Genomic DNA, 10967 nt, shown 5'->3' with positions numbered 1-10967 from the left:
CTTAAAGCATTTGTGTAAGGTTTGGTTGGTATGACTTTAAAGGTTAAGAGCAAGAACAGCAATTTCCTCCAAATAAATGTGTAAAACTGCTATTCAATAGTGTGTTGTAAATGTTGTATATGTAGAAGCTCCTCGCTCTTTATCAGTGATGAGTGCTGTGCTCCCACTCCCTTCGTGTTTTACTCTGGAGATGCTCGTAAAAGTAATAACAACAAATTAAGGATGAAGGTGAATGATCACATCGTCGCCCATCCTCCCCAGCTGGTCTCATTCACGCGCCTCATGAGTGAAATCTTCAGTCGCTGCAAACGTCCAGGATTGCACAGAGGTCTTGAGTGAACTGCAATAAAATGAAAGCTCTGGTGTTCTTGAGCCACTGTTTATCTGTTATTGTCTCAACTGTTAGGATCTAGCACATCTGGTAAGTAATCTGGATATAGATAACTCACCAGGAAAGATTGCATGCAGGACAAGCCCTTTGAGAACACATCTTGACAGTGAATGGCATTACATGCCACTGGTTTCACTGTTGAGTGGACAAGACCCACCAAATCGTAGACTTTTAGTTAAATTTGAAAAAAGTAACGCAACGTGAATCATCTGACATATTCATGTGGACTGACACTCTTTCATTATTCTGTACAAATTTGATGATGATCATTTACACCAGCCTCTTAGTTATGCACACATTCCATTCCTTCAGGACCTCTACACAGTTTACCCTTCAGAATGGCTCTAGCGCCTCTCCTCTCCCATCATAAGATTTTAATGGGCCATCTAAATGATTAATGTCAATCAAACATCTGTTAGGCCTTCCACGTGTCAGGAGTGGCACCTGCTGACCTCTGTGTGACCTCCCTCAGTGAGAGGGGCTCACTCTCCCTCGCACCCTACACATACCATACAACATACATAGTGTAGATCTCACAACTACAACCACACACATACACTGTGTACTGCCTAACTTAAGGAGACCTGGCAACTTCTTTTTATTTCCCCCTCTTCACCATACCCTCAATCCAGCCCCCTCTCTCCCTCTCTCCCTCTCTCCCTCTTTCAAGCACCAAAATGTTGCACTGGGGACAGGGAGGTGAAATTTCTCTCATCCAAATGGATTGCAATTTCCCTCCATTTAGCACCTGAAGGTAATTAGCTCGAAGAGATTGCGGAGTGAGAAACACGTTCATGGAACATTAACTCTTGCACATTCTCCAGTAGCAGGGAATTAATAGGAAAGATTAAAGTTTAAAGAGAGCAAATGCCATTATTGCGGAAATCCGCCTCTGTGCCTGCAACCATCCCTGGCAGGTCCAGCGCTTTGCTCAGCTTTCCCACCACTTCCTGAAAAGAAGTTGACATTAGGGCTGCAGAGAGCATCATGATACCTGAGCCATTGTTTGAAGGTGTGCCGGCCCAATAGCCTGCGCTTCCATTTTTTTTTCTCTCTCAAACTGCTTTTGTCATGCTTTCTCAGTCCTGGACATGTTCCGCTAATTACCATCCTGCCATTCGTTAATCTGGCCAGCATAATGAGCAAATGTAGATGCAGAATCTCATTTTATAAAGGTCTTAATGGTAAATGATCAGCCCACTCAACAGAGAGCTTGGCAACTGAATTGCATTCTCTTTTCATTTATTTTCTTTAGAAGCCTATTCTGCTGTATCGGCCGCTGTGCACATTTTAAGTAAAGTCAAACAAAAAAATGGCATTTATTTACTTAATCATGTGTACCTTTTCTTATTGATGTTTTCTCTTGAAGCACATACTCATTTTAGCCCTCATCCATCAATCCATCTCTCCTGTGAGTGAAGGAGGAGGGAGATGGAACTAGCAATGAATTTTTAGAGGCCATCCCACTCAGAGATTCAATCATAGCCTCAGAAATTCAGGGCGAAAAAATTAAATTGAGACATGGTAGAATTTATTGCCCAGAAAATTCCATTCTACTATCTGATATGGAAAGTCCAGTCCTCCTAGCTTGAGAAAATCTATTTTCCTCATTTTAATACCCCACGTAACAGTCTTCATAATTCATTCAAGTGTGCTAAGCGCAGTTTTATTAGATCTGAAACAAATTTTGGTGGGGGATCCTATAGGTCATTAACCATGGAGTAATTTTATCCTTGTTTCCCTAATGATGCCATAATGGCGAGTGAATTTCTTAACTAAAGACCAAAGAACATTCTGAAGGTCAGCTTCATCTGCGAGCTCTTTCAAGCGCTTCTCAGAGAGATTGGAAGTCTGAGATTTTTGAAGAGTCATTAATAATGTTAAAGCTGAAAGCCTATTTGCATTCTCGCTTTCTACCTTTTAATTTCATACTCTTTCTTTCTTTCTTTCCCTCCCTCTCCTTCCCTCTCCACTCTTCTTTTCATTCCCTCTCATGCAGAAAGAATGGAGTGCCAAGTGCGAGGGGCAAAAATAGCAGTGCGCTGACATACAGATCCCAGATGTGATGCTGCAATCATTTACATTTTATGCCTTTGTTATCACTTTAATCATTTTCTTTATTCGTTTTGTTTCAGTGGTCAGGGAGAGACACCTGATAGGATAAAACACCAAGGGAACAATTTTTATTTGGAATGTAGTGCGAAGTCCAATTTAGAATTAGAATTTTGCTGAGCCTTGAAATGGTTGGTGCTTCATCCTGATCACCTTAGATATTGTTCCAAGTCAATCATTTGTCATTGCACAGCATGCTGGGAAGCCCCTGCTAATCAACTCGATTTCTTTCCTTGGTCTTTGTGCTGCTCTGGCACTTTTGTCCATTTAGAGAGCCTAACGTAAGGCGTGCTACATTTTACATTCATGTTAGAAGGCTCGTCCGACCAGCAGAACTTGTCTAAGGTCTTTAATATCACATTTCACCTCAGCTGGGCTTGCTTTTGACCATGTGGCCATGGGTATTCCACACGGTAGTGATGGGCTGTAAGTTATAAGAAGGAAGTCATAAAACACATACAAATTATTATCACTGCTGTTTTGAAATTAAAATACAAAACTCAGTTGCCTTGCTTTTATACATCAAGTGTACTTAGTACTTTGTATTTCAAACAGTTCTTATTTACTCAAACATCTAGAAAGGTATTGTTTTAAAAAGTGTCTGGCAAATTTCTGATTCTCACCAATTATTAGAAATGACAGCAATGAACTGGAACCCATTCTATGCCGGGCAGGAATAAATGATTATCTTTGTTTGCTACAGAAATTCCTGTATCTTCCTTATCCTGGTCCATCTTATTCCTATTCCATATGGCCTCCCAGCTAGAGAATGTCAACTTTGACAATAAGAGAATAAGGCCAGCTCTTCCTCCCCCCTCTTATATTAGCCACGTAAATAAAGTGCATCCCAGGAGAGTGAGCGAGAGAGCGAGCGGAAGCGTCTCCTGTGTCCGTGTCCTCCGGTGACCGGGCCATGGTGGTGTTGTCACTGCTTGTCTGGGCTAATGTGAGTGTGGGGAGGCAGAAGCCTTCCTCTGAAGGCGCGCAGGCATTTTATCCCCCAGGTGCGAGAGCGCCCAGCAAAACAATCAAAGCTGACAACCGTTAACACTTCGAAATGTAGCACAAAATGTGCTTATGCAGAGACATTCTGTGCCTTTGGAAGTGTTGCAGATTCTGCAAGCCAGAACAGAGGATTACACAGAGGTCTCGAGTAAACTGTAATCAAATGAAAGCTCTTGAGCCACTGTTTATCTGTTATTGTCTCAACTGTTAGGATCTAGCACATCTGGTAAGTAATCAAAATATAGAGAAAAACTATTTAGAATTTTCTGTTGTGTTGATGGTGTATCTATTTTGTTGATCACAGAATGTTCTAAATTATCTCTTGTGCCATTCTTTCTTAACATCACTGTAAGCTCTAATAAAAAGCCTCCTCCATCTCTCTCCTTTCACAGATTCAGATCACTTCAATGGGCATTTTTCTCTCAAATGGAATAAATGAAATATCTGACCATGACAATACATTCCTCTAATAGCTAAAGGCAGTTTTTCAATTTTTCCTACCAATTTAATTGGAAAGGAGTAAAGATCGCTTTGAATGGTTGGGCAAAAAGAAAAAAATCAGATCTTTCTGACAAGATGATCGATTACCTGTAAGTCTACCTGACACAGAAATTAGGGGCTTTTAATGATGAGCTGCCTTCTCTTGGACATGAAATTCAAATTCCCTCCAAAGTCTCCCTAGCAGCTATCACCTGTCTGCCACGCGCGCATACCCCAAACGCAGGCACTTTGTCTCTGTCACCATGGAGAGGACATTGTTTTCACCAACAGGCTTTTGTATTAACCAATCTCACACAGATTCCAAGATACATCTCATTGAGTCCAGCTTCGTTGGAGGGTTGAAGAAGCAGAAGGGAAAAAAAGAGAACACATCCTCACACAAAAGGGGACGTGTAGCTTCCAGCCCAGACATCTCTTTTGGCTTTGGTCACCCTAGCTAATGAGGGTAAACAGGTATAATCAAAGAAGTCTTCCTCTGGATGTTGGCTTGCGCTCGAGGCCCAAACAAACAAAGCCTTCTCACAGCTTGTGTGCTATGCTGCAGCAAGAGAGAAGGCTTTTGAGCAAAGGCATCACAATATATACGGTAGAGTAAGATTCCCAGGAGAAAATGGACATGGAAAATAAATAGATCATTTAAAGAATGGAATAAAGAAATGCAAGACCACACATTTAACTGATTCTGTATAAGGTTTCAGGCTCTGGGCTCTGTAAAGCGCCTAGAGACAATTGTATTGTTATGGCGCTATATAAATAAAATTGAATTGAATTGAGTTTAAATGAAAATCATGGCTTGGATAACTATTATTAGGTTTGGTCTTGACGTGTGGATCCCAAATCCATAGGAAATTAGCCAGAGAAAAAAAAAAGCAGTCAGAGACATACCTATAGCTGTTCTACTGTTAATGTACGTTGAAATACATGACATACATGTGCAGTGTTGGAAATCATGTTATGGCGACAGAGGTTCAACGAGACGACCATACAAGGAGACAACCATAATCCAAAAACCTGAAGTTATATAGCGCCATATAATATCCATATTCTGAACATGATGTCTGTCCGCTCTCCAGTCTCTCAAGGTAATGGGGTGATTTAGACCTTTAAGTTTAGGTATCGTGTTGCTAACCAAGCGAACTTCAGCTCTTCCTGTAGTTCCACCACAGGGACCACACTGTCATCTTGTTTTGTGGGAGATGTTCATTCAAATATTTAATGATTCCAATTACCGTTCACCAGCTGTGTTCAATAATTTAAGTTTATGGTTTTGAAACCTGTTAATTATGAAGTCAAATGCATAAAGCAATCTCCAGTGATCTATATTGGATGCAGACAGTTAAATTTACTTTAGGAAATGTCTGTGGTGACAGACTGTACTGCCCACACCCTATGCCCGGTGAAATGATCTTGCACAGTCACAGCACATATGCTATGATGCTAATGTTAATTAAAATGGGTTATGAGCTGGAATTCTTCAAAGTAGTACAGAGCTGTGCATATTTTATTTTATATCAAATATATAATCAAATTTGAACAAAAGTGGATTAAGTTCAACTTCACTCACACACTCACACTCACACTCACACACAGACAGTTAATAGACACAGTAACCCATGAATGATCTGTGCAGCTATAGTTTTAAACATTGCGCTGGACTGGCTACTGTATGCATGTTCCTCTTGATCACAGAGGCCATAAAGCCTTGCACATTAGAGTGGCTGGCCTCTTGAGCTGGATACTGCATGTGCCTTATCACTCTGTCATTCAGGGCCGATTTATTAAGGAGCTGCGCTGGGGAGGTCTGGAATTAACCAAGTGTTTACATCACCAAAGGGTTTATGCCATCTCTCTCTCTCTCTCTCTCTCTCTCTCCTTGGGCACAAAGAGGCCGCTCTCATTAAGAGCGACAGTGCAGCAGAGGTGGGCACTAGAGCATACACACCCCGTGGGAGAATGTGCCAGTCTCTCCCGGTGCCCTAATCAGCCAGAAATGTGCCCGTCACCAGCAACCTCATCCAGGAAGTGGCCTGGGTTGCACAAAAAGCCTAACAGAATGCCAACATCTTTGTTTCTGATGGATGAAAAATGTGTTGCATTATATTATTTCCCACACTTTTATTTTACTGCCTACTTACTTATTTGACTTATGACGTATGAAGCCTCTAGAAGTGTAATGTGAAACATTCCCTCTCTTTCACACACACACACACACACACAAACAAACACACATATTTTCTCTTTTCTGATCCGTTTCTAGTTGAGCAGCTGGGAACCAGACAACGACCGATGATTCAAAAAAGTAAAGAGAGCTGGTAATAAAAGCTGCAAGAGCTGGTATCACAGATGTTATTGATGACATTGTTATTATGTATAAGATGTTACCTTAAATAATAACCCATTATCTTTCATTTTTCTTGCTTTTACCACTGGTAATAGAAAAGGTTGAGTAATCTATTTTAATGTATAAAGTGTCAGCTAGCAACACCACTGTGGTGTCTGATGTATTTTGCAAATAAAAGCCAAGATTGTTCCATTTGTTTAAAAAACACTTAATATTTAACCAAAAGTCTTCCCTTCAATTTGCTTCAAGTGCTAATTTAGATTCATATTTCCTTTATTCCTGAAAACCCCCATTTATTTTCACAGTTGATGCTGCCAATACTTGTTTCTACATAGATTAGCTATTTTCTGGTTGCTTCAAATTCAGACTTTGTCACTATTCCTTTAATCCTGTCGTGCACTAAGTCAATGATATTCTACAAGGTTTCATTTGATAAGAAACTACAACCCAGTATGATGTCACCTCAGAATATTCTATGCAGCAAAAAGATAAATAGAGAAATGAATCCACAGCATAAAGAGGCTCATATTTGGGTCAGGTCAGCTGCCAAATGATATGTAGACAGAGCATTCAAACACATTACGTCTATGAGATAGCAGTAATCACTATGAAAAAGCACACTGCTATAATGCTTATAGCATGCTGTCCCCGACAACTGATAAAGAAATAAAACGGTTAGCTGTATGTATCACCAAAAATTAAATATTTGGGAACTCTGTCAAAGAACAATGTAAAAGACCTCTGGAAAATAAGCTTTGTACACCACATGTAGGTTGGTGAAGTGTGGGTATGTGCGACTGGGAAGGGGGAGGGGGGTTGGCACGGTTGACTGCATTTAAATTTATACAAACTCTGTGCCATTGACAGTGATAAATGTTACACTCTATTCTACAATATGTTTAATGCATAGGTCTGTTGAGTTAAGTTTCCCCTGCTTGTGTGCTGCTGCTGGCCAACCTCTGTGTGTTACATCAGATTCAGTTGCATTAGAATGCCAAGTGGCACAGTGAAGACAGCAGCAGGATGTGACATCAAATTTGTTTGACTCTCTCTCCCTCTCTTTCTGTATGTGTGTGTGTGTGTGTGTGTGTGTGTGTGTGTGTGTGTGTGTGTGTGTGTGTGTGTGTGTGTGTGTGTGTGTGTTCTTTGTCTATCTTTTCAAGCTACTCCTTGCTGGAGACTTTGTCTATTTCTGCCGTTTTTTTTCTACAAAAAGATGCTGTCCATGTGGCCTTCTCAAGGCACTACTTAACTTGTTTTAGAAGTAGAAGGATGACCTTTTATACAAAACACCCAATGATTCAATGGATAGAAATGTCTCATTTCATAGCATGTCTGGACCACTTGTACTATGCCTTATTTACTTTGCTTGATTTAAAGAAATAGCAAGCCATTCCAATTGTATTGCTATTGATGTACCACAGGATCATACTATATAATTGGGGTTTAATTCGAATGTGATTTTTTTTTTTTTAAAGACAGCTGTCCATGTATTTTAAAATGACCACACAGACTATTTTATTTCTTTTTAGCATGCATCAACCTGCCACATACTTCAAACCAAGCAAGCGCAGCAATGCATTCAATCTTTTCTTCTGTTTTTATGCACTACAAGTGATGTGACATGCTTGGAGGGCTTAACTATTCTCTCTACTCCAAATCTAGTTAACAATAGCTGTGGCGTGGTGAAAGTGGCAAAGGGAGGGATTTTGCTGTTCAATATACTTTTGAATTCTCCCGTGAACCGCTGGGCAAAATAGAAGTTGCTTGGAATGCTTGTGTAGACTTTGATTTTAGACAAAAAAAACATAATGAGGCTGTTCTTATCAGCCTGGATTTGAATATTTCTTATCCAGCACGGAACCCTTAGATGATTTCCTGTCTGTGACTTTGTGGAGAGCAGTGAGACAGGTTGTTTCCTCTGCCGAGGAGCGAGAGTCAGCCGGGTGTTTTAGGGAGGTCTTCCCCCTTGAAGTGAAGCAGGTCTGTGGTGCCCGAGTGGGTGAGTATCAGCAGCACTGATTACAGGCAAGAGCAGGTCAGTCCCCCTGCTACTGCCACACGGCCTGCCTGAGCAGTTGTGTGTGTGGACACAGTAGCAGCAGTGGCAGCTGATAAGAGATAACACACAGAGGACACACACCTCTGCTGGACGTCAGCATGAACCAACAGGCCAGAAACACATTGTATTACTACACAGTCATGTTAACACAACCATACTCTATGACGTAACATTTATGTGTGTCGGTAAGTAAAATGGCTAAAAGAAATACTTCTTGCCAGTCCTTTAGCTGTAGTTTTTGAGATACAATGATACTAGCTACGAGTCGTGTTGCGGTACTTCTTTTGACAAAGGCACTAGAGTGGGCCTCAACAGGAGACCCATGCAAGAACTTACCATACAATTACCTACTGACCAGGCCATACAAACCTTACCATACAATAAGCTACTGACCAGGCCATACAAACCTTACCATACAATTACCTACTGACCAGGCCATACAAACCTTACCATACAATTACCTACTGACCAGGCTGTACAAACCTTACCATACAATTACCTACTGACCAGGCCATACAAACCTTACCATACAATTACCTACTGACCAGGCCATACAAACCTTACCATACAATTACCTACTGACCAGGCTGTACAAACCTTACCATGCAATTCATAGTTTTCACGTGACATCAGAATGACCAGCTGGCGGGCAAGAAAAGCATTCCACACCTGTCTAACACTGGAGTTTATACAGGAACCGACCACCTTTCATTCAAGATCATTTAATATCTCCGCTTTAACATTGTCTGACTTAGGTAGTAAAATGCTAGATGGTTGTTGCTCGGTTGGCGGTTCAAATCGGCGAGGTGACAAGCCTGGTTTTTTTTTGTATCGCATTTAAAACCCGCCCACGTTGCTGCCAGCTGATTGTAGACGTCTTCTGGGTCAACTTTTCTCGGACACACAGTAAAGTAGCCTCACTTTGGAGCTGGCAATAAAACAGTCACCCTGTTCTGGTCACCTCATTTATCAGAATAACGACCTAAAACGGGAATAGATCAAGTAATAAAGTCAAGAAAAAAAAGCATCAACACAATTCAAATTGGATTACCCTGTTTCTGCTCTGAGATTGCGACAAGTACCTAAGCAAGTAGGCTAGGCTAGTGTATTTTGTCATCCAACTGGTAATACTACAATGCCAGTAGAAAATATATGGGAAGATAATTTAAGTTGTCATTCGCCAGACCAGGTGTTCGTACTTGTTTAAACCAGGAAATTGTGTCAAATGATAAAGAATAGCGTTGGGTAGGCTAAAGGCTGCTAGCTAAAGGCTGCTAGCTAACAGCAGGTAGCTCGCTAGCTGGTAGCTAGCTATTAAATGGCACTCATCTTTGCTCTGATTATGAAGATGTTTTTTGTTTTCACCTTCCAGACAACAGCATTGTGAACCCATCCACTTCTGAAAATTAAATAACTATCTGTGCTTTTGTAGGCTTTCAGTTTTTGAGATGTGTAGGGGGACGGATGTTCTATTAGATAGATGTAAATATCTCCACATTGGAGCTCAGGCAAGGACTTCGTCGAGGTTAAAGAAATAAAAATGTCAGCGGGTGCAGTAAATGGATCAAACATTAATTTTTTTTCTAAATATCTCTGTCTGGCTATAGTGGTATGGTCTGTGGTTGCAGGTTGATGGCGATCGTAGTTGAGTAGGCGGCACTGCTCGAAGTTGTCCATTGTTCGCTGTTTCGCTGTTCTTTTTGCCCGCCAGCTACCTATTGTAGTCACGTGACTGAAAACTATGAATTACCTACTGACCAGGATATACAAACAAATATTAGTTTATATCATGATGTCTTGATGCCAATGTTTATAATATTAGGTGACCCTTGATAGGCATCATTTTCTAAATCTGGCTCCCTCTTCAAACTAATTGAATTGCCCTACTTAACTGACACTTTTTCATTATAGATTATGCAACGAGAGCTGGATTTAAACAAAAGGCTGTCTTAAATGTTCCTCGGACAGAAGAATTATTGCCGTGGTGGGGTCAGCAGGTCAGAAGAGTATCAGACACATTCCACTGGAGGCATAATGGGGCCCAACTCCAGGTCCACTGTTAGTGAATGGCCATTCATCCAAGTCTAAGCAGTCAACCAACCCTGGGCGGAGCGGTAGCCAACATTACTTAGCAGACTCTGTCTTTGACTCTGTCTAGCTTGCCATGAATGGTTCTCACTATAAACAGGTTCACATATTCATTGCACCATCAAACTTAGCCAACAAACTTGTACGTTGCAAATTACACCTGTTTTGTATTTCTGATACAACCAAGGACCTCTCAACTCTCAGACCCATCAGACACTAAATAACAAGTTGGACATGATGCAAACACTCAGGCGATACATTTGTAATTTGTGTATTCTTTATGAAGTTATATTTAGCTTCATATTTTATTTTTGAATCTGAAGAAATTATAGAGGTCCGGACCTCAGTGACCTCAAAGCAGGTTACAGGCATGAGTGGTAAGTAATGATTGACAAACCTAGCCTAAATGTAAGCTTCACACCCTAAAACACACAGTATTTAGTTCATTAGGCTACATAGTGTAGCTG

Source organism: Clupea harengus, chromosome 13, assembly GCF_900700415.2.
Source record: "Clupea harengus chromosome 13, Ch_v2.0.2, whole genome shotgun sequence".
Classification (NCBI taxonomy): Eukaryota; Metazoa; Chordata; class Actinopteri; order Clupeiformes; family Clupeidae; genus Clupea; species Clupea harengus.
This window is presented reverse-complemented; position numbering follows the sequence as displayed.